Source organism: Macaca fascicularis, chromosome 2 (genome assembly GCF_037993035.2).
Source record: "Macaca fascicularis isolate 582-1 chromosome 2, T2T-MFA8v1.1".
In the NCBI taxonomy this organism is placed as follows: Eukaryota; Metazoa; Chordata; class Mammalia; order Primates; family Cercopithecidae; genus Macaca; species Macaca fascicularis.
Window position 1 is genome coordinate 63,542,457 of NC_088376.1, and position 24,748 is coordinate 63,567,204.

The 24,748-nt window shown below is 38.1% G+C and overlaps 1 pseudogene; it reads left to right on the forward strand.

The window, feature by feature from the left end:
• Nucleotides 1-24,748, forward strand: part of LOC102120183 (keratin, type II cytoskeletal 8 pseudogene) — a 51,099-nt pseudogene that overhangs the window by 13,073 nt on the left and 13,278 nt on the right.

Sequence of the window (24,748 nt, forward strand, 5' to 3'; positions counted from 1 at the left end):
GCAAGACCCTGTCTCTAAAAAAAAATAAAGTAAAAATAATTTTTAAAATTACCATCTCTGATCACAGTGGAATAAAACTAGAAATCAATAATAAGAGAAACCTCAAAAACTTCACAAACAAGTGGAAATTAAACAACATGCTCCTGAATGACAAATGGATCAATGAATAAATTAAGAAGGAAATTAAACATATTTGAAGTTAACGAAAAGGAGAATACAGTATACCAAAATATGTGGGATGAAACAAAGCAGCACTAAGAGGGAAGTTTATAGCAATAAACACCTATATCAAAAGAGTAGAACAACCTCAAATAAACAACTTAATGATGCACCTCAAGGAAGTAGAATAGCAAAAACAAACAAAAATCAAAATTAGTAGAAGGAAGGAAATAAAGATTAGAGCAGAAATAAATGAAATTGAAACTAAAAAAAAATTATGGAAGATCAAAGAAATAAAAAGGTTTTTTTTTTAAAAAAGATAAACAAAATCACCAAACCATTAACTAGACTAAGAAGAAAAAAGAGTGAAGGGCTAAATAAATAATCAGAAACAACTGAGACTACACAAATGCAAAGGATCATTAGAGATAATTATGAATAACTATATGCCAACAAATTTGAAAACCTAGAAGAAATGGATACGTTCTTGGATACAGCAACCTACCAAGATTGAACCATGAAAAAATAGAAAACCTCAACAAACTAATAATGAGAAATGAGAACAAAGCTGTAATAAAAAGTGTACCATCAAAGAAAAGCCTAGGACCTCATAGCTTCACTATTGAATTCTACTAAACATTTAAAGAAGAACTAATACCAATTCTACTCAAACTCTTCAAAAAAATGGAAGAGAAGGGAATACTTCCAAACTCATTCTATGAGGCCAGCGTTACCCTGATACCAAATCAGAGAAGGACACAACAAAAGGAAAACTACAGGCCAATATCCCTTATGAAAATAGACACAGGAAAAAAAATCCTCAATAAAGTGCTAGCAAGTTCTCTTTCCCATCTTGCAAGACGGTGGGTGAAAAAGTTGAGAAAGTGGATACTAAGGAGAAGAAACTTTAAGCCAAGAAGGCTGATGCTAATGGCAAGATAAAAAAGGGTAACAAAAAGGCCAAGCAGGGGAAACCTCATTGCAGCTGAAGTCCTGTCTTCATCAGAGGAATTGGCAGATATTCCCAATCTGCTATGTATTGAGGAAAGATTATGTACAAGAGGAAGTATTCAGCTAGTAAATCAAAGATTGAAAAGAAAAAGGAGAAGGTCTTTGCAACTGTTATAATATGAAAGCAGTTGGTGGTGATAAAGTTGAAGGTACTCAGCTGGTTATACTTTGCAAAATGCATAGGTATTATCCTACTGAAGACATGCCCTGAAAGCTGTTGAGCCACAGCCAAAAATCTTTCAGTCAGCACAGAGAAAACTGCGAGGCAGCATCACTCCCAGGACCATTCTGCCGATCCCCACTGGGCACCACAGAGGCAACAGGTTTTCCTGAAGCAGCTGGGCAGTGGCTTCTTACTTGTGCCTGGATCTCTGGTTCTCAGTTGAGTTCTTCTATGAAGGACACACAAAAAATTTGTCATTGCCACCTCCACAAAAATTGTTACCAGCAATGTGAAAATCTTAAAACATCTTACTCATACTTACTTCAAGAGGAAGAAGCTGTGGAAGCCCAGACACTGGGAAGACGAGATCGTCAACAAAGAAAAAAAAAAAAAAAAAAAGGAGATTACAGAGCAGTGCAAGGTTGATCAGAAAGCTGTGGACTTGCAAATTTTACTAAAAATTAAAGTGATTCCTCAGCTCCAGGGCTACCTGTGATCTGTGTTTTCCCAGATAAATGAAATTTATTCTCAATAATTATAATTCTAAATATCTTAAGAATAATCTAATTAATTTTTTGATGTGTTATTGAATTTGGCTTTCTAGTTTTTTAAAAAACTGTATCTGTAAATACACTAAAGAAAAACAACACATCAAAAAGATAATTCACTATTATCAAGTGAGATTCATCCCGTGGATGCATGGATGGTTCAACATACACAAATCAATAAATGTGACATGTCACATTAATAGAACCAAGAACAAAAACCATATGATTATTTTAACAAATGCTGAAAAAATATTTGATAAAATTCAACATTCTTTTGTGACAAAAGCCCTCATCAAACTGGGCATAGAAGAAATGCGACTCAAAATAATAAAGGTCGTATATGACAAACCTACAGCTAACATTAGTCTGGAAAAAAACTGAAGGCCTTTCCTCTAAGATTTGGAGTGAGACAATAATTGCCACTTTCACTACTTTTATTCAACAGAGTACTGGAAGTCCTGTCCAGATCAATAGGGAAGAGAAAGAAATAAAGGGCATCCAGATTAGAAAGGAAGAAATCAAATTACTCTCATTCACAGATAACATAATCTTATACTTAGCGAAACCTCAAGATTCCACCAAAGACCTGTTAGAAGTTATTACAAAACTCAATAAAGTTGTAGGATACAGAATCAACATACAAAAATCAGTAGCGTTTATATACACCAACAGTGAACAATCTGAAAAAGAAATCAAGAAAGCAATCCCATTTAAAATAGCTACAAATAAAATAAAATACCTAAGAATCAACTTAAAGAAATGAAAGATCTATATGAAGAAAACTATAAAACACTGATAAAAACAGTTGAAGAGGACACAAACAAAAGATATTCCATGCTTGTAGGTTGGAAGAATTAATACTGTTAAAATGACAATGCTACCCAAAATAATTTACAGATTCAATGCAATCTCTATCAAAATACCAGCGACATTCTTCACAAAATAGAAAAAACTTCTAAAATTTATATGGAACCACAAAACACTCTAAATAGCCAAAACGCTCCTGAGCAAAAATAACAAAACTAGAGGCATCACACGTCCGACTCTAACACTTACTACTGGCAGAGGGGTGGAGTGAAATGACAGAATAGAAGGTCGCAATAATTGTCTCCTCACCCCCCATGGGAACACCAAATTTAACATCTACACACACACACACAGATACACACACACACACCCCCCACTTTCAATGAGAACCAAAAATTAGGTGAGCCACTCACAATACCTTGTATTAACTTCACCTTACTGAAAGAGGCACTGAAAAGGTCAAGAAAAAACAGTCTTTAATTGTGGTTTCCTGGTACCCCCCACAGTGGCTGCATGGTGTGAAGAATCTGTGTGCTTGGGGAGGGAGAATGCAGTGATTGTGAGACTTTTCACTGAACTCAGTTCTGGCAAGCCTTGTCATTGAGTGCTGGAGTGCTCTGGGGCTCTAAATAAAGTTGAAAGGCATTTTAGGCCACAAGGACTACAACTGCTAAGTGGGTCTTAGTGCTGAGCTGGGCTCAGAGCCAGTGGACTGGTGGTGGCACATGACCTACTGAGACACCAGCCAGGGCAGCTAAAGGCGTGCTTGCGCCACTCCTCCCCAAACTCCAGGCTGAACAGCTTGCAGGTCTGAGAGAGATCCCTTCTTTCCGCTTGAGGAAAGGAGAGGGAAGAGCAAAGAGGACTTTGTCTTGCATCTTGGATACCAGCCCAGCCACAGTAGGATAGGGTAATGGGCATAGTCATGAGGCCCCCATTCCAGGCCCTAGCTCTTAGACAGCATTTCTAGACACACCTTGGGCCAGAAGGGAACATGCTGCTTTGAAGAAAAGGACTTAGCCATGGCAGGACCCCTCATCACTTGCTGACTAAAGAGCCCTTGGGCCCTGAATAGTAGCAATATCCAGGTATTCTGGGCTGTGGTTGAGACTCTGAGAATTGCCAGCTTCAGGTGAGACACAGCACATTCCCAGCTGTAGTGGCTATAATGAGAGACTCCCTCTGCTTGAGAAAAGCAGAGGGAAAAGTAAAAGGGAACTTTGTCTCGCACCTTAGATACCAGTTGGGCCACAGGAAGGTAGAGCACCAGGCAGGCTCTTGAGGTCACTAATTCCAGGTGTGGCTCTTAGATGGCATTTCTGGCCTGACTTGGGTCACAGGGAGCCTACTTTCCTGAAGGGTGAGTCCCAGGCTTGGCAACATCCACCACAAGCTGACTGAAGAGGCTTTGGGCCTTAAGTGAACATTGGTGGAAGCCTGGCAGTACTCCCTGTGGGCCTGTGGTGGTGGTGGCCACAGAGTGAGACTCCTCTGCCTATGGAAAGCAGAGAGAAGACTGGGAAGGGCTCTGTCTCATGGTTTGAGAAACACAAGCCTGTCTGGCTTTACCACCTGCTGATTGTACAGTTCTAGGTCCTTGAGCAAACATAGGTAGTAGCCAGGTAGTGGGTAACAGCAAGCCTTGAGCAAGATTCTATACTGTGCTGGCTTCAGGTCTGACCCAACACAGTCCCAATGGTGGTGGCCACAGGGGTTTCTTGTGTCACCCCACCCCCAGCTCCAGGAGGCTCAGCACAGAGAGAGAGAGAGAGAGAGACTCTGTTTGGGAGAAAGTAAGGGAAGAGAACAAGAGTCTCTGCCTGGTAATCCAGATAATTCTTCCAGATCTTATTCAAGACCACCAAGGTGGTACCTCTATGAGTGCCCAAGAACCACAGCATTACTGGGCTTTGAGTTTCCCCTAATACAGATACAACTTAGATCACAACACCCAAGTCGTTTCAAATACCTGAAAAGCCTTTCCAAGAAGGACAGCCACAAACAAACCCAGACTGGGAAGACTACAATAAATACCTAACTTTTCAATGCCCAGATACTGACAAACATCTACAAGCATCAACACCATCCAGGAAAACATGACTTCACCAAACAAACTAAATAAGGCACCAAGGAGCAATCCTGGAGAGATGAGATATGTGACATTTTAAACAAAGAATTCAAAATAGCTGTGTTGAGTAAACTCAAAGAAATTCAAGATAACACAGAGAAAAAATTCAGAATCCTATAAGATAAATTTAACTGAGATATTGAAATAATTAAAAATAATCAGGCAAAAATTCTGGAATTGAAAAATGCAATTGATGTACTGAAGAACACATCAGAGTCATTTAATAGCAGAAATGGTCAAACAGAAGAAAGAATTAGTGAGCTTGAAGACAGGCTATGTGAAAATACACAGAGGAGACAAAAGAAAAAAGAATAAAAAGTAATGAAGCATACCTATAAGGTCTAGAAAATAGCCTCAAAAGGGCAAACCTAAGAGTTAAATGGCCTTAAAGAGGAGGTTGAGAACAAGATAGGGGTAGAAAGCTTATTCAAAGGAAAAGGAGAATTTCCCAAACCTAGCGAAAGCTATCAATATCCAAGTACAAGAAGGTTATAGAACACCAGCAGATTTAGCCCAAAGAAAACTACTAGGCATTTAACAATCAGACTCCTAAAGGTCAAGGATAAAGAAAGGATCCTAAAAGCAACAGGAGAAAAGAAACGAACAACATGCAATGGAGCTCCAATACATCTGGAAGCAGATTTTTCAGTGGAAGCCTTACTGGCCAGTAGAGAGTGGCATGACACATTTAGAGTGCTGAATGAAAAAAACTTTTACCCTAGAATAGTGTATCTGGTGAAAATATCCTTCAACCACGAAGGAGAAATAAACAGTTTCCCAGACAAACAAAAGAATGAAGGACTTTATCAACACCAGACCTGTCCTATAAGAAATGCTAAAGGGAGTACTTCAAACAGAAAGAAAAGGATGTTGATGAACAATAAGAAATAATCTAAAGGTGTAAAACTGACTAGTAATAGTAAGTATATAGAAAAACACAGATTATAACACCCTAACTGTGCTGTGTAAACAACTATTAAGTAGAGAGACTAAATGATGAACCAATTAAAAATAATAACTACATCAACTTTTCAAGACATATACAGTACAGTAAATAGAAATAACAAATAGTTAAAAAGCAGGGGATGAAGTAAAAGTGTAGAGCTTTTACTTTCTTTTTGCTAGTTTGTTTATGTAATCAGTGTTAAGTTGTTGTTAGCTTAAAATAATGCGTTATAAGATGATATTTGCAAGCCTCATGGTAACCTCAAACCAAAAAACACACAACAGATACACAAAAAATAAAAAGCAAGAGAAGAAATCATACTGCAAGAGAAAATTACCTTCACTAAAAGAAAGACAAGAAGGAAGAAGATAAGGAAGAGAGGTCACAAAGCAAAAATCAAATAACAAAAAGCAGGGGTAAGTTCTTATTTATCAGTAGTAACATTGAATGTAAATGGACTAAATTCTCCAATTAAAAAGCATAGAATAGCTGGATGGATCAGAAAAAGAGACCCAACACAGACTTGGTGCCTATAAGAAACACAGTTCACCTATAAAAACACACACAGTTCACCTATAAAAACACACAAAGACTGAAAATAAATGGATGGAAAAAGGTATTCCATGTCAGTGGAAACTAAAAAAAAGGGCAAGAGTAGCTATACTTATATTAGACAAAATAGATTTCAAGACAAAAACTATGAGAAGAGACAAAGAACATCATTATATGATGATAAACGGGTCAATTGAGGAATAGACTATAACAACTGCAAATAAGTATGCAGATATAAATCCACGTCTTTACAGTCAATTCATCTTTGACAAAGATGCCAAGAACACACAATGGGGAAAGGACTCTTTTCAATAAATGGTGCTGGGAAAACTGGATAACAAAACGATACCCCTATCTCTCACCATACACAAAAATCAAATCCATATAAAGACTTAAATCTAAGACCTGAAACTATAAAACTACTAGAAGAAAGCTTTGGGGAAATGCTGCAGGACCATTGGTCGGGGCAAAGATTTCTGGATTAAGACCTCAAAAGCATAGGCAACCAAAGCAAAAATAGACAAGATTTCTTGTTTTTTATTTTATTTATTTATATTTATTTCCAACTTGTGTTTTAAGTTCAGAGGTACATGTGCAGAATGTGCAGGTTTGTTACATAGGTAAATGTGTGCCATGGTGGTTTGCTGCACAGATCATCCCATCACCCAGGCACTAATCCCAGCATCCACTAGTTATTATTCTTGATCCTCTCCCTCCTCCCATCCCTGCCCTCTGACATGCCCCATGTGTGTTGTTCCCTGCCATGTGTCCATATATTCTGATCACTTAGCTTCCCCTTATCAGTGAGAACATGTGCAGTATTTGGTTTTCTGTTCCTGCATTAGTTTGCTAAGGATAAAGGCCTCCAGTTCCATCCATGTCCCTGCAAAGGACATGATCTCATTTCTTTTTATGGCTGCATAGTATTCCATGGTATATATGTACCACGTTTTCTTTATTTAGGGTATCATTGATGGGCATTTAGGTTGATTCCATGTATTTGCTATTGTGAACAGTACTGCAATGAACACACACATGCATGTGTCTTTATAATAGAATGATTTATATTCCTTTGGGTATATACCCAGTAATGGGATTGCTGGGTTGAATGGTATTTTTAGTTCTAGGTCTTTGAGGAATTGCCACACTGTCTTCCACAATGGTTGAACTAATTTACACTCCCACCAACGATGTAAAAATGTTTCTTTTTCTCCACAACCTCGCCAACATCTGTCATTTTTGACTTTTTAATAATTGCCATTCTGACTGCTATGAGATGGTATCTCATTGTGGTTTGGATTTGCATTTATCTAGTGACCAGTACTGTTAAGCTTTTTTTCATGTGCTTGTTGGGAGAATGTATGTCTTCTTTTGAAAAGTGTCTGTTCATGTCCTTTGCCCACTTTTTAATGGGTCGTTTGTTTTTTAAGTTACTTATGGATGCTGGGTATTAGATCTTTGTCAGATGCATAGATTGCAAAAATTTTCTCCCATTCTGTAGGTTGCCTGTTTACTCTGTTGATAGTTTCTTTTGCTGTGCAGAAGATTTTTAACTTAGTTAAATTGACAAATTGGATTGCTTCAAGCTAAAAAGCTTCTGCACAGCAAAGGAAGCAGTCAGCAAAGTGAAGAGACAATATACAGAATAAGAGAAAATATTTGCAAACCACCTATCTGAAAAGATATTAATAATCAAAATATATAAGGAGCTTAAACAACTTACTAGCAAAAATCCAAATAATCTGATTGAAAAATGAGCAAAAGTTCTGAATAGACATTTCTCCAAAGAAGACATACGAATAGCCAACAGGCATGTGAAAAAATACCCAACATCACTAATAATCAAGGAAATGCAATGCAAAACCACAATGAGATGTCATCTCACCCCACTTAAAATGGCTTTTATCCAAAAGACAGGGAATAATGGATGCTGGTGAGGATGTGGAGAAGGGGGAACCCACATACACTGTTGGTGGGAATGTAAATTGGTGCAGCCACTATGGAAGACAGTATAGAAGTTCTCCAAAATCTAAAAATAGAACTACCATATGATCCAGCAATTCCACTACTGGGTATATATCCAAAAGAAAGGAGATAAACATATCAAAGTGACATCTGCACTCCCATGTTTATTGCAGCAGTATTCAGAATCAACCTAAGTGCCCATCAATGAAAGAAAATGTGCTATATATACACAATGGAGTATTATTCAGTCATTAAAAAGAGTGAAATCCTTTCATCTGCAGTAACATGGATGAAACTGGAGGTCATTATGTTAAGTGAAATAAGCCAGGCATAGAAAGACAAATATTGCATGTGGTCACTCGTATGTTAGAGCTAACAAAGTGGTTCTCATGAAGATAGAGAGTAGATTCATGGTTACTAGGCTGGCAAGGTTAATGGGGAGGGAGGATGGAGAGAAATTGATTAATGGTAAAACTGTACAAATGTATAGTTTGATAGAAGAAATAAGACCTAGTGTTAGATACATCAGTAGGGTGACTGTAGTTTACGATAATCTATTGTATATTTAAAAATAGCTAGAAAAGAATAATTTGAATGTTTCTAGCATACATAAAAGACACATATTTAAAGTGATCAATATCCCAAGTACACTGATATATATAATCTTTACAAGCTATATGAATGTATTAAATTATCACATGTACCCTCAAACTATGTACATCTGTTATGCATCAATAAAACAAAATAAAAATACACATTATACCTACAGTTAACAATACGATATCATATGCTTAAATTTTGCTGTTATTAATAAAATAAAAACAAACAAAAATAAAAAATACAAATAAACAAAAAACACACACACACACCCACATAGCCCCAATCTCTAGCCTCAATCTCATAGTAAGGTACAAACAAAATTTTTAATTATTAATTAAAAAATAATCCCCCCAATAATGTGAAATATGTTGATAAGGTAAATTAAAGCTTTAACTATGGCTAACACCTGAACAGGCTCCGTGAGGCACTGGGGAGGCAGATGTTTTAGATCAGTTTACCTGAGAGCTTCTACAACTTCAAGGTGAATTAATAGGTAATGATTAGACTGATATTTACTTATTAAACAAACCTTCAGAAAGTGCTCGCTTCATGTGAACAATGTTTTAAGCACCTCAAATGAAAATTCATTATCTTATTATCTGATCTCCATGTTACAAATGAGGAAAAGAGGCCCAGAGAGGTAGAACAATTTTTCCAAGGTCACATAGTTAGTGGATGGAAGAGCTAGGAAACTAGGGGAATCTTCAGGGAAGGCCTACAGTATCCCGAGTGGCTTAATCTCATGAACTTTGGAAACTGACCCACCAGTCTCATTTCCATGGCTGAGACTGCAGTCAAAATGTAGCAGGATAGGAACAATGGGGAAGGAAAGAGAAACCCAGATTAAAGTGGGAGAGGGGAATAGAGTCACGGAATCTCTGATAGCGAGCTGCCATATTTTGAACAATCAAGGTTATAAAAGCTGTCTGAATCAACCTTTCTTCTTAAAGTTCTGGAAAACTAAATTCACATGAAAATGAGCAACAGAAGAATATTGAGGTCGGATGCCATACAAAGTTGTTAAGGCTGAGTATGGCTTATCTGAAATGCTTGCAATTAGAAGAGTTTCAGATTTAGGATTCTTTTGGATTTTGGAATATTTGCATATACATAATGAGATATCTTGGGAATGGGACCCAAGTTTCAACACAAAATTTATTTATGTTTCATATTTGCCTCAGGCATGTCACCCGAAAGTGATTTTAAACAGTATTTTAAATAAGTTTGTGCATGTAACAAAGTTTGTGGTAAGTACTTATGTGTGGAATTTTCTACTTGTGGCATCATGTTGGCACACAAAAAGTTCTGGATATTGGAGCATTTTGGATTTCAGATTTTTGGATTAGGGATGTATAAGAAAAAAGAGAATAAAGAGTAAAATAACATCTATAAAGACAAAAACGTATGCCAAAAAGACATACTCAAAAACAGGTCCAATGTACTGCATTATTTCAAAATGAAGTAAAAGACATTAAGAAAATTATATAAGGAATGAAAAAATAAAAGTAATTCAAATTCAAAAATGAAGTGACAGAAATCAAGAAACGATTAAAAATTACAGTAACAGAATTTGGGTTCCCACTCTAGGGGCTGGCTCTACTGAGAACCACACCTCAGGCCCTACTGGAGCTGCCTCCAGTGTTATTAATGAAGGAGCTGAGTTTCTTTACTTTTAAAAGTGGCTTTAAAATATTTTAAAATAATAAATATTGTTGAGTGATTGTAGTAAAGATAACTAAATAAAACATGAAAAATTTATTTTAGAATGTTGTGGCTGCTTCAGTAGAAAATTCAAATTTAAATCTCAAGCCCTGTACTTTTAATCCAAAGACTGTGGCACATTACTACATTGATTGTGGTTTGGTGAAAAGTGAATATAATTTTCTGGAAGCCAAAACCAAAAAAGTGAATTTAATATGGGGTGACAAATGTCAAAATGTATTATGGAGACATTATACATATGTAGAAACTTACCCCAAATTTCGTAGACAGAATAATCTTTTGTAATGTCACATATGCATTGTTATTATAAATTGGAATTTTGCCATCATAAAGATGTGAGGAATATGTTTAAGAAAAGGATGCTATCAGCACGCCAGGCACGGTGACCCACGCCTGTAATTCCAGAACTTCGGGAGGCCGAGGCAGGTGGATTGCTTGAGCTCAGGAGTTTGAGACCAGCCTGGGAACATGGTGAAACACAGTCTCTAAAAAATATACAAAAATTAGCTGGGTGTGGTGGCACATACCTGTAATCCCAGTTCCTTGGGAGGCTGAGGTGGGAGAATAGCTTGAGCTTGGGAAGCAGAGGTTGTGGTGAGCTGAGATCACGCCACTGCGCTCCAACTTGGGTGACAGAAAGGATGCTGTTAGCAGAAAAACTGAATGGTATACTTACAGCAAATCATTCTCAAGGTGAGAAAGCATGTGTAATTTTAAGAAGCCTACTCAATATGACTTGTTTTACAAACCAAGAAAATTGAGCTTGGCCATGCATGGTACTCATGCCTGTAATTCAAGCACTTTGGGAGGCAGAGGTGGGAGGATTGCTTGAGGCCAGAGTTTGACAACAGCGTGGGCAACATAGTGAGAACATTCTCTGCAAAATATTTAAAAAATTAGTTAGGCTTGGTTGGCACACACCTGTAGTCCCAGCTACTCTCAAGGCTGAGGTGGGAGGATTGCTTATGCCCAGCAGTTTGAGGCTGCAGTAAGCCATGATGTCACCACCGCACTCCAGCCTGGGCAACAGAAAGAAAGATGCTATCTTGACTTTTTTCAAGAAAGAAATTCAAGCTCGATAAAGTCTGTTCCATGGTGGGTATGTTATTCTGTTGTGAGAAGACACTACAATGGAATAAGATAAAACCTGAGATACAGTGACATAAATCCTGAGTGTGTGTGCATCTGTGAGTGTGCACATTGGAGGTAAACAGGTGTCGACTCCATGTATTCCAATCACTGTGGCAGATTTTTCAAACCATAGTACTCAGGCCAAGCCCATCCAACCCTGGTTGAAAGCCACAAATATGGATTACTAAGGCCAATTTGAGAGAGATTTGAGCTATCTGCAGAGGCTGTGCTATAGATAGTCTCGGAAAACTCTCGTATCCCTAAAATTTTTTGCAGAAAATATCAAATTAAATGAATGCTGAAAAATCTTAAGGGAAAAGGGGTGGCTTTGTCAGCAAGTTGTTTTAAAAATTTTCATAACTTGTGCCATTTCTTTGAACCAACATCGAACTGATAGAACATTTTTAAACTAGATTTTGATGGCCGTGTGAGTCCTAGGTCCTGATTCCGACTTCTTCAAAACCATTTCTGATCTGGACTTTGGAACCCTAAAGTGGACCTACCTCACCAAGAAAGGAAATGTAGGTGACCTAGATCTGTTTGCTTATTATTCATTAATAAGGTAATTTGCTAGTACAACGGAGCCACAGATGATTGCAGATAGCATTAGCCAGTTTGTCTGAGGCTCGTTTCTGGGTGCATTTGGACACTACACCCAGGGTGAGTTTTGCCTGCTTTGTTTCCTAGCACCTTAACGTCAGTGTTGCACACAGCCATCCTTTCTTACCTGGTGACTCAATCCTTTCGTGACTTGTTTAGATTCTCTGCTTTTTAAAAAACATGCATTTTCCCAACTCATGGTACATTCTTAGGAGTTTTGAGATGAAAATAAGAGACAATTTAACTCAATTCAACTCAGCCCATTTTATTTTTGTTAGCAGTTTGAACAAAGAGTCCTTAGCGTAGAATCAAAACTTTTGATTAAAGAGATTTGAATTTTGGAGAGTTTAGTTTATTTTTGGCATCATGACCCTGGGAATGCAGATAATTAACTTGTTTCTATTGACTATATAGACATTCAGTTTTGTTTTTAGATGATATAACAGAACTTTATAGTTAGAATATCAGTACGTTCTGTAGAACTTTGGAAAAAACACGGCCTATCTCCAAGGCAGATACAAAAAACTACTTATGTAATTTTTGGTGTTTTTCATGTAACTAATTCTGTTGTTGTTATTGTTTTAAAATTGTGATTTATGGTGATTGTAAGGTAATACATACATGTGGTTAAAATAAACACATAAAGAAAATCAAACAGGCCGGGCATGGTGGCTCATGCCGGTAATCCCAGCACTTTGGGAGGCAGAGGTGGGTGGATCACTTGAGATTTGAGATCAGGAGTTTGAGACCAGCCTGGCCAACATGGTGAAACCCCATCTCTACCAAGAATACAAAAATTAGCCTGGTGGGGTGGCGAGTGCCTGTAATCCCAGCTATTCGGGAGGCTGAGGCAGGAGAATTCCTTGAACCCGGGTGGTGGAAGTTGCAGTAAGCCAAGATTGCACCACTGCACTCCAGCCTGGGCAACAGAGTGAGACTTCATCCCAAACAAGCAAGCAAACAAACAAACAAACACATACACAAAAAACAGTACAAGATTATCTAGTGAAAAGTCTTCTTTTCAGACCTATTCAGACCTATTCCTAAATCTGCAAGTTTCCTTCTGAAGAGACTCTCACAGTTTCTGTGGCTAAGGTTGATAAGGAGGTGAGGAATCAATCCTTTTTGCAACTCAATCTTAGTCTTTAAAGATTAAACAAAACAAAACAAATTGGGCCATAAACCTCTGCACTGTTGGAAAGGGTCACATAGCATTGGTTTCCTAAGAGTCCTCACTGGTGTTTCATGCAAAATGGATAAGATCCAAGGTTTAGAAATGATTGCACTATAAAAATTAGAAGTCTCTGTTGTGGATCATTGAATAGGTGCCACTCAGGTTACAATTTAACCAAGCTAAAGAAACCAAACTATGGAAACAAATGGTAATAAGTAGAACAATCATTAGAGATTTGAAACAATTTGAGTTTAATTTATAGTTTATGGAATATTCCTTTTCCATCAATGTCATATAATTTGAATGACTGTTTAAAGTAATTGCCTTTGGTGAAATAGGATTTTTCAGAGATAGCTGTATTACCAGAGAAATTCATTTCCTAGTTTTATAAACCTAATTGTAAATGTTTATCTTTGTATTCACTGTTATCTGATTTTTTTTTTCATATAAGAAATTCCTTGTCTTCTCATGGTCAATACCCACTTGTCTTTGATATTTGAATACTAAATTCTAAAATCAATCTCCCTTTACAGTTCATTGCATTAAGCTACTATCTTAGAACATAGGATAGATATTTTCTGTGAAAAAGTTATTTATGTTCTGGATTATTTTGGGTTGTATTTGAATAGCTCAGAACCCATTATTTTATTAGTGTGATCTGAATTATTTTCTTCCAATTCATTTATCTTGACATGTTTATATTGAATTCATCTGTCTAATTTTTACATTTTTAGAGTCATTGTTAACCTCAATGGTAGTTTACAATCCACACAATAAACATTCATTTCTCTAACCAGCAAATATTCAATGAATATCCACTATAGGTCAAAGGCAGATAAGACACAGCATAGTTTCTTACAGCCTCATAGTGTTAGATCTGAGAGGCCAAACAACGTGGAAAAACAAAAACAAAAACAAAAACAAACAAACAAAAAAAACAAAACCAAAACCTTGGACAAATCAGTTTTATAAAATGTTAATACAGAAAATACATTCATAAATCTGAACATCCCCTTGATGGTGAGATATTGCAATAATAACATTGACAGAATAAGCTTTACTCTTGCATAGAAAAACAGTTGCCTGTTATCCACAGGTATTAATTATTGGACAGGAGTTCAGAATGTTTGGTCGTTCACGATTTTAATTTGTGTTCTACAAACTCTAAAAGAGTTGTTTGGTCCTGGTACCAAAGCGTTTACTTTTTGGCAGCTACTGAATCAGTAGGGGTAAGATTGGTCAACTGAGAAGGCCTGGTTTGCTTAGCACTAACTTGCTGGAATTGATTACGAGGGAACATTGCCAAAATAAATTGATGTCATTAGCATTTTTATTCATAAGTAGTAGGATAAGTCCAAAGCTAGCCCTGTAACATCTTGGTCTGTTTCTGTAGCAAATATATCTACCTTCTAATGCTTGATGTGTATTTTTATGGAAAAACAAAAGTCATATAGTTCAATTATTACCTAATTACAACATTCTTTTGTTACCATAAGCAAGAGGAAGAAGCATCTTTCATCTTTTAAGTGAAGCTCTTGAATTTCTCCCCAAATCTATTCCCTTCTACTTTTTCCTTTTATTAATAAATGGTAACTGTCCCCCAATTGTTTATGCCAGAAACCTGGTTGTCATCCTTGAAAATTCCATCTCCCTCTGAAAGGTACTTCACATCCAATCAATGACCTTTCTACCTTAAAATATTTATTAAATGTATCCACTTCTCTCCATCTTCATTGTCATTTGCCTAATCCAAACCACCATTGTATCTCTCTGGATGACTGAAAACCTTACTGGCTGTTCTGTGTCCACAGTTGCCCTTTCTTCAGTCCAGTCCCCAATAACTATGAGAATGACAGTTTAAAGGAAACATCATATTATGTCATTTCTCTGCTTAAAACTCTCAGTGGCTTCTCAGTGCTCTTAAGAGAAATTCAAACATCCCTGACATGGCTCTATGTGATTGCTACTGTCATTTTGAGCTCTTGCTCTCCATGCCCCAGCCATGTCACCCTCCCTCCTCCAGTGAACCTCAAACTCTTTTCTCTTAGGGTCTTCTAACACGTTTCCTCTGCTGGCATCTGCTTTCTCCATCTCTGGGCAGGAACTTATCCATCAAGTTTTAGCTTGAATGTCACTGTGCCCTCAATCCTGATCCTGCATGCTAGATTGGATCCCCCTATTATGTTTTCCTCCAAGCACTCTATTCTCATTTTTTAATAATACTTACCAGTAATAATTATGTCATTATTTGTATAATTATTCATCCAGTGTTCATCTTTCCCATTACTATAAGCTCTGTGAGTGCAGAGACCTCACCTGTTTTTGCTCATGCTGTATTTGAAGCATCTAGCGCGTGTCCTAGCACAATAACTGCTTAGTAAATAATTGTTGAAAGCAAATGAGGGCAGCTACTCACTAAAACACAGAATGATTCAGTTTTACTGTGTGAGATCTTGGGTATTAAAATATTTTTAATTAATTCAGAACCTGTAAAATAATCAGTTATCTTTACTGAGCATTGACACCATATACTATGGTTTAGGAAGTTTTTCCCTTTCTCTCTCTTTTAAGACAGTCACAGAGTCTATATATCTTCTCTGGCCTTTCACTGGAAGGTTTTTTGAATCTCTGTAAGAAGAGAACGTTTAACATGCACCCACTTTCCTTTTGCTACAGGGCTGGCCCGCATGTTTTACTCTGCTATTCTTAAACTCTACTGGGTAGCTTTTCGTGAATGCCCCCAGTTCCTGATGCCGCCTGTCTTTGACTCCACCAAGATGGTTGTGCAGTTCTAGTTATTGCTTCTGTGTCTTGGTTCTCAGATATAAGTCTACTTCCCACTTGTCAATGATGTTGCTACTGCCACAGCTCATGATTTCCATTGAGCAGTCTTTGCTTATTCCCATTGTCACAACATTTCACTATTTAGAAAATTATTTCTGTTGGAAAACCGGGAAATCTTGTTATTTTTCTTCTATACTTTGGACACCACTGTGACATTTTTTCCTAATTTTTATCCCTAAGCCAGTTCTCTGTCCGTAGGACAGACTCTAAGGAGGCCTCATTTTCTCTACCCCATGGCCTTCACACTTTCCTTTTCCCTTGAGTGTGTGTGTATGTGACCTGTGACTTGCTTTTAACCAATAAAATACAGAAAGGTGATAGGATATACTTGGTTACATATATGTTATTGTGTTAATTAAGACTGTAACATCCTTCTTGCTGAGACGCTTTCTCTCTTGCTGCCTTTAAAGAAGCAAGCTACTGTGTTGTGAGATTCCCTGTGGAGAGGACATGTAACAAGGAAACTGAGGGCAGCCTCCAGCCAACATCTAGTAAAGAACTGAGACTCTTAGTCTGTCATCCTAAAAAGAACTGAATACTACCAATATTCATGTGAGTATGGAAGTGGATCTTCCCCTAGTCAAACTCAGATGACAATCCAGCCCTGGCCAACATCTTGATTTTAGTCTTGCAGAGACTACAGCTAAGCTGTACTTGAATGCTTGACTCACAGAAACTGAGATAATAAATGTGTGTTGTTTTAAGTCACTAAGTTTATAGTAATATTGTTATGCAGCAAAAGATAACTAATACATCTATTCTTTTTTTATTATACTTTAAGTTCTGGGGTACATGTACAGAATGTGCAGTTTTCTTACATAGTTATACACGTGCCATAGTGGTTTGCTGCACCCATCAACCCATCACCTACTATCCCTCCCCTACCTCCCCACCCCCAAACAGGGGGTGATGTTCCTCTCCCTGTGTCCATGTGTTCTCATTGTTCAATTCCCACTTATGAGTGAGAACATGCAGTGTTTGGTTTTCTATTCTTGTGTTAGTTTGCTGAGAATGATGGTTTCCAGCTTCATCCATGTCCCTGCAAAGGACATGAACTCATCCTTTTTTTATGGCTGCATAGTATTCCATGGTATATATGTGCCACATTTGCTTTATCCAGTCTATCATTGATGGACATTTGGGTTGGTTCCAAGTTATCTATTCTTAACTGAAGTGCTTTTATCTCACACTCTTTTCCCACCCATTTATGGATAAGAAAACTTTCAGCACAAAACTTGGTCAAAACTTTGTGAAAAAGTAAATATTATGGCATCCTCTTCTTACATGTAATTATTTACCTACAAAAAAAATCTAATCAAGTATGATTTTTGTCTTAAGAATCCTTATGATTATCCCGTCTACCTCCAGGGGTCATATGTATGTACACATTCAGAAGTAAGACCTTTAATAATTGATTTCATCAGTTCCTGGCTAGGGAAATATGGCTACAACCACTTCTTCCTTGATAAAACCTCTCTCATGAACAGGACATCTCCCATTCTAGCACAGGGTAATCTAACACAATATCGTCTGTTAATAATCTAATAGCTAAAGATATTTCTCTAAAAAAGGTTGTCTTGTTTTTACAAATTTTCTAAAAGTTACATTTAAAAAGTAACAAAAGCCAGATGAGATGGATTTTAGTAGTATATTTTATTTAATGGAAGATACCTAAAATAATTTCAGCATGTAATCAATGTAATAAAATTAATGAGACATTTTTTCTCTTTTCCCCCTAGGTCTTCAAAATCCTATTTTTTTTTTACACTTAGAGCACACTTTGATTTAGATTAGCCATGTCTTACATGGCTCAGTAACCATATGTGGGTTATTCACTAGTGTAGTGGACAGCACAGCTTTAGATAGTTACATGAGCATGTTAAACGACAGACATAAAATAATCCACAAAAAAATCTGCTTGAGGCAGCTGATTGAAAATGCATATCACAAATACATGTGTAAATAGAAGATCTGAGTACCTAGGCAGATGTGGATCAAAGAAGGAAGCTCTATTAGGGTTCTCCAGAGAAATAGAACAAATAGTATACATATAGATGTACAGAAAAAAATTTATTATGAGGGATTGACTCATGAAAGCTGAGAAGTCCCATAATCTGCTATCTGCAAACTGGAGGTCCAGGAAAGCTGGTGGTGCTCTATCTCAGCCCAAAGATCTGAAAACCAGGGAAGCCAATGGTACAAGTCTCAGTCGGAGCCCAAAGGCCCAGTGTCTAAGGACAGGAGAAGATGGATGTCCCAGCTAAAGAAGAGAGTGAGTTTGTTCTACTTCTGCTTTTCTTTAAATTTTTATTATTTTTTAAATTTTTATTTAATTTTTATTTTTTTCTAGAGACAGGTTATCACTCTGTCACTGAGGTTGAAGTGCAGTGGTGTGATCATAGCTCACTGCAATCTTGAACTCCTGATCTCTAGCAATCCTCCTGCCTCAGCCACCCAAGTAGCTAATTTTTTGACAAGGGTGTCTTTATATTGCTCATACTAGTCTTGAACTCTGGCCTCAAGCAATCCTCCTGCCTTGGCCTCCCATTGGGATTATAAGTGAGCATGAACCACTGGGCCCAGCCTAATACCTCTGCCTTTTTGTTCTATCTGGGCCCTCAATGGATTGGATGATACCTGCTCACAACAGTGAGTGTGAATCTTTCTTACTCAACCACTGATTCAAATGCCCTTCTTCCAGAAACCCTCACAGACACACCCAGAAATGTTTTACCAGCTATCTGGGTGTCCCTTAGTCCAGTCAGATTGACACATAAAATTAACCATCACAGAAGCCATGATAGGTGCTATGATTTAATAAAGGCACAATGAATCCTTGGCATATGCGGATTTTACATCTGTAGTACCACCTGCCCAAGAGTGACTCAAAGGATCTTGATATGTAGGTCTTGTAACCGTGCTGTGGTGTGAATTTGAAGCAGCCTACTACAGGAACAATGCCTTGGCTGATGTGTAAGTCTGTCTGACCTCCCTGTGTCTGCACATCTCTACTTATCTCATAAGTGGTAACGGTCACTAAAAGCCTGACGGAGCCACTTAATTTTTTCATTTATATTTGTGGCATCTTATGGTGGAAATCACATGCATGGCAAAATATACAGACTGCAGGCACTGAAACTGAATCATTTGCTAATGTCAGATTTTTTTTTTTTTTTTTGCGGGGGGACAGAGTCTCACTCTGTGGTCCAGGCTGCAGTGCAGTGCAACCTCTGCCTCCTTACTTACTGCAACCTCTGCCTCCTGGTTCAAGCGATTCTCCTGCCTCAGCCTCCTGAGTAGCTGTGAATACAGGCACATACCACCATGCCCAGCTAATTTTTATATTTTTAGTAAAGATGGAATTTCACCATGTTGGCCAGTCCGGTCTCGAACTCCTGACCTCAAGTGATCCGCCCACCTCAGCTCCCAAACTGCTGAGATTTCAGGCGTGAGCCACCACCCCCAGCCCAATGTCAGATTTTGATGGAGCAATGAGAGGCTTGTGAGAGTAGACTGGGTTCTCCTCTCTGCTTGCATTTAATTAAAAACTATGGAGTCCCTATGAAGTGTTAAGCCCCATTTATTGAAAGTTTTTATCATAGAAAACTTCAATTTTTCTTTCTTTCCCAGGTGTCAAGCTATCTTAGTAATATTTGTTAATATTGTTGTTTAATGAGCCTAATAGAAAATTCTTACTCTTAATTTAACAAATTATTCCTTTCAGAAAATTTACATGTTAAGGTTCCGTGAAGGAGAAATGAAAGATCTTTACCTGAGGATATGTAAGTACTCTTCCGTCAGATACAACTGATTCTCAGTCAGAGGGCTAGAGTGTGTCTGAAGGATTATCCGGACTCCATCTCTTTCTCCTTGATGGAGAAGAACTATGTTATGAATATGCATTAAATTTTGGTGGTAAGCATGCAAATATGTTTTAAATATTTCATAATTTAAAACAATCATTGGACTGGACGCAGTGGTTCACGCTTGTAATCCCAGCAATTTGGGAGGCTGAGGTGGGTGGGTTACTTGAGCTCAGGAGTTTCAGACCAGCCTGTGTGATGTGGCAAAACCCCATCTCTACAAAAAATACAAAAACGTAGTTGGATGTGATGATGTGCGCCTGTAGTCCCAGACACTCTGGAGGCTGAGGTGAGAGGATTGCTTGGGCCCAGGAGGTGGAGGTTACAGTGAGCCGAGATTGAGTCACTGCATCCCAGCCTGGGCAACACAGTGAGACCCCATCTCAAAAAAATTTTTTTTTTTTTTTAAGGAAAGAAAGATCATACAACTTGTTCTCTGATCTCTTTCCATTAATAAAGGAATTCTCAATCTTGGTACTACAGCCATTTTTTGCTGGGTAATTCTTTGTTGTTGAGGGCTGTCCTACGTATTGTAGGATCTCTGCCTCTGTCCACTAGATGCCAATATCTTAAAGTTGTTCTCTCATTTCTATTCCCACAGTCATTATTTATTTTGGGCCCTCAACACCTCTCATCAAGACTCCACATCAGTCCATGGAATAGCCTGTGCATTCAATCTCTCACCTTGGTAATATACCCTTCACATTGCCATAAAAAGAGTGATAGCTATAATTTATTTAGCATCTACTGTGTGCCATTTGAGCACTGATTACTTTCATTTGTCAGCTCTAGTCTGATCTGATGAAATTAAGAAACAGAAAAGTTAAGTGACTTGCCCCAAATGACACTGCTAGTGAGTATAAGAAAAGATTAAAATTTAGGTATGCTTAATTTCAAAGTCCGTGATCTTAATGTCATCATACTGCCTAAAACACGACATTGCCCTGAAACATAACTGGAAGTTGTTTCTTCCTTTTCACAAACTTTCAGTGTCTTCCCAGTACATGCCTCACTCTTCAAGGCAATATGATTCATCCATTCTTTTCTGGCATCCTTTCCCATAAATATTTCCATGCACACTGCATTCTTTTTCTTTTTCTTCTTCTTCTTCTTTTTTTTTTTTGGAGATGAAGTCTCACTTTTGTCCCCCAGGCTGGAGTGCAGTGGCACGATTTTGGCTCACTGCAATCTCCGCCTCCTGGGTTCTAGTGATTCTCCTGCCTCAGCCTCCTGAGTAGCTGGGATTACAGGCGCCTGCCACCACACTGGGCTAATTTTTGTATTTTTAGTACAGCCAGGGTTTCACCATGTTGGCCAGGCTGGTCTCGGACTCCTGACCTCAGGTCATTCGCCTGCCTCGGACTCTCAAAGTGCTGGGATTACAGGCGTGAGCCACCGCGCCCAGCTGCACACTGCATTCTTATCTCACTGGGCAGCGACCAGCTTCCCAAACTTGCTGCAATGCTTAAATCTCCCCAAAATTCATATATAAAAATCCTAACTAGGTGACGGTATTAGGAGGTAGGGCTTTTGAGGGGATGATTAGGTAATGAAGGTAGAACCCTCATGATTGGGATTAGTGCCCTTAAAGAAAAGACCCCACAGAGCTAGCCACCCTTTTCACCATGTGAGGACACAGTGAAAGGTGTCTGTGAAAAAGAAAGTGGGCCCTCATCAACCTCCGAATCTGCCAGTGCTTTGATCTTGGACTTCTCCGTCTCTAGAACTATGAGAAATACATTTCTGTTGATTATGAGCTACTCAGTCTGTGGTATTTTGTTACAGCACCCTGAACAGACTCTGGAACTTGCCATGTATTTTCATGCCTTTGCCCATGCTGTTTCCTCAATGCGAAAAGCACTTTCTATCTTGTTCTCTTCTCTAAAATTCTAATCCTCCTTCAAACCTTAATTCAGATTCCTTTTTTGTCCAGTGAAACATTTCCTGATATGCACAGGATTGTTTCTTCTTCTTACTCCCATAGCACATTGCTAGTTGCATATAGCTTTAAAATCATTCTGTTTTATTAGGTGCTTTTCCATATATCTGTCTGTAAATACCTGGAGGGCAGGAATCCTTCCTTATTTACACTCTGCTTCATTCAAAAGAGACCAAGGCAACTAGAGGCTTCCTCTTTTCAGCTCTGTATTTCCTAGAACACAGCACATCTGAATTTCTATAACACATCCACACACGACACTCAATAAAATTTGGTCAAATATGTGGGAAGGTGAATGAACAAACACATGACAAAAGATTTATGATGCATTTTCCCTGACTATGAGCATGATAGAAAGTTTGGAAAATACAAGGAAGAAATAAGTAATCTGTATTCTCACCATAGATATTTCGGAAAGTATCTTTCTGGTTAGCTGATGCTGAGCAAATGGCTTAGAAAATCACCAGTTAGGTGTCATTTGGTATAGGTATAGGGTAGATCACAGTTGCATAGAGCCTTGCCCTGTCAGCACCTGGCAGAGGAGTATACTTGTGGGTAAAGCAGGACACATCAAGGGGCTTTTCATAGACAGTATAGGCATAAAATTCAAAAGTTACAAAGGGGTATTAAGTGAAAGTAATCTCCTTCCACTCTTGTCCTTCAGTCACTTAGTTTCCCTCCCTACAGGTAACTATTGTAATCAACAGATTTTATTTGATTTTGTAAGATAATTGCTATGGTCTGAATAAATAATATGTCCTCCAAAGTTCATATGTTGAAACTTAATCATCAATATGATAGTGTTAAAACATGGAGACTTTAGGGGGTGATTAAGTCATAAGGGCAGAGCCCTCATGTATGTGATTGGGGCCCTATGAAAGGACTTGAGGGAGTGGGTTTGTTCTTATCCACTCTTTGGCCATGTGACAACACCCAGACAGCGCCATCTATGAGGAACCATCTTTCACCGGATAGCAATCCTGGCAGCATCTTGGCCTTGTGCCTCTCAGTCTCCAGAATTGTGAGGAAATAAATTTTTAAAAAATAAAGGACCCAGTCTTAGGTAATTTATTACAGCCGCACAAACAGGCTAAGACAATGATTATTTCAAATAGTACTTATTTGGAAAAAATGTTTATACATTACTATTATGTCTTAGACAAAAAAACTGCTATTAAAAATCTAACATCTAAATAATAACTTTGATTTAGCTAGAATTACCAGTAAATTGCTTTGTAAAAGAATGATTATTTTTAAACTCAGGTCAATGACTAGTCTTGAGGTTGCAATAAACATGTTGCATTTGTTCATTGTGGTGGTTTTTGTGTCTTCAGTGACTAACAGTAGGCTTCTGGAGAAAAATCATATAACCATATAATTTGGCACCTTCAAAACTGCCCCCACCAATCCTCTTTTTTCTCCAAATCAACCACTCTCATGAGTGGCTAATTTAAACCTGAATTCTCAAACTTCTGATCCTGTCACCTTCCTCTGCACTTCCAGCAGATGACCATGCTTCCTCTTTGCAGGGAAAAAGAAATCATTGTAAGGGTTTTCTCATAGAACAGGCTTCTGGCAAGCAGATGCACATGTAAGTTTGGAAGGAACATGTTGTGGTTGATTTTTTATGAAAGGAGACAGTCTGAGGCATGGATTTATATTGATTCATGGGCTGAGTTAAGTCAGGTCACGAAAGAACAAGATTGAAAAACTGTGATAAGAAGATACAGGGAAAGAAGCACATATGGACACTTTTAAATTGTGCCCAGAGTATGAAAATAACAGGGTACCACGAGGATACTTGTCAAATGACTCCTTCAGTAGGGGAGATTCTCAATGGCTAAGTGGACAAAAGGGTTTTTCCTCAGACATCTAAGTGTTCAATGGGCTCATTTAAAAAGTTTCTACAGTACCAGGGAAGGAGTTTATGCATAGATTCAACATTGACTTCCCTCACTGGGGCTTATATGGCTAGTTCAACACCAGAGTACCAATGATAACTACTGCAGTGATGAATATCCGAGGCCCTGGTCCAATCCCAAGCCCCGGAATAGGAACCAGTCATCTAGTGGCAGGTTGATTACGCAGGTCGTCTTCCATCATGGAGAGGGCAGCGGTTTTTTCTCACTACAACATGTGTGTACTATAGATATAGGTTTATTTTCCCTGCATGCAAAATTCTTACCTGCATCATTATCCATAGATCTACTAACTAATTCACTGATATTCCATTAATGATTGCTTTTGACCTGGGAATTTATTTATTGGCAAATGAAGTAAAGCATTGAGCTAATTAATTCTGTTGATATTCACCAATCTCACCATGTATCCCATCACCCAGAAGTGGAAAGGCATTTAGAAAGACAGAAGGTAAATTGGGAGGCCCAGTTTAGGTACCAGCTGGGAAATATGAGCTTGCAGGGTTGTAGTGCTAGCACTCAGGATGCAATAAATGCATATCATCTTCCATGGCCACAATACATTCGTTTAGGAGCAAATGGATGTGAAGTAGGTGTGACATCTCCCACTAAATTCTTGTTTCCTGTCCCTGTAACTTTTAATTCTGCTTGTCTAACAGTCTTATTTTTTAAGGGAA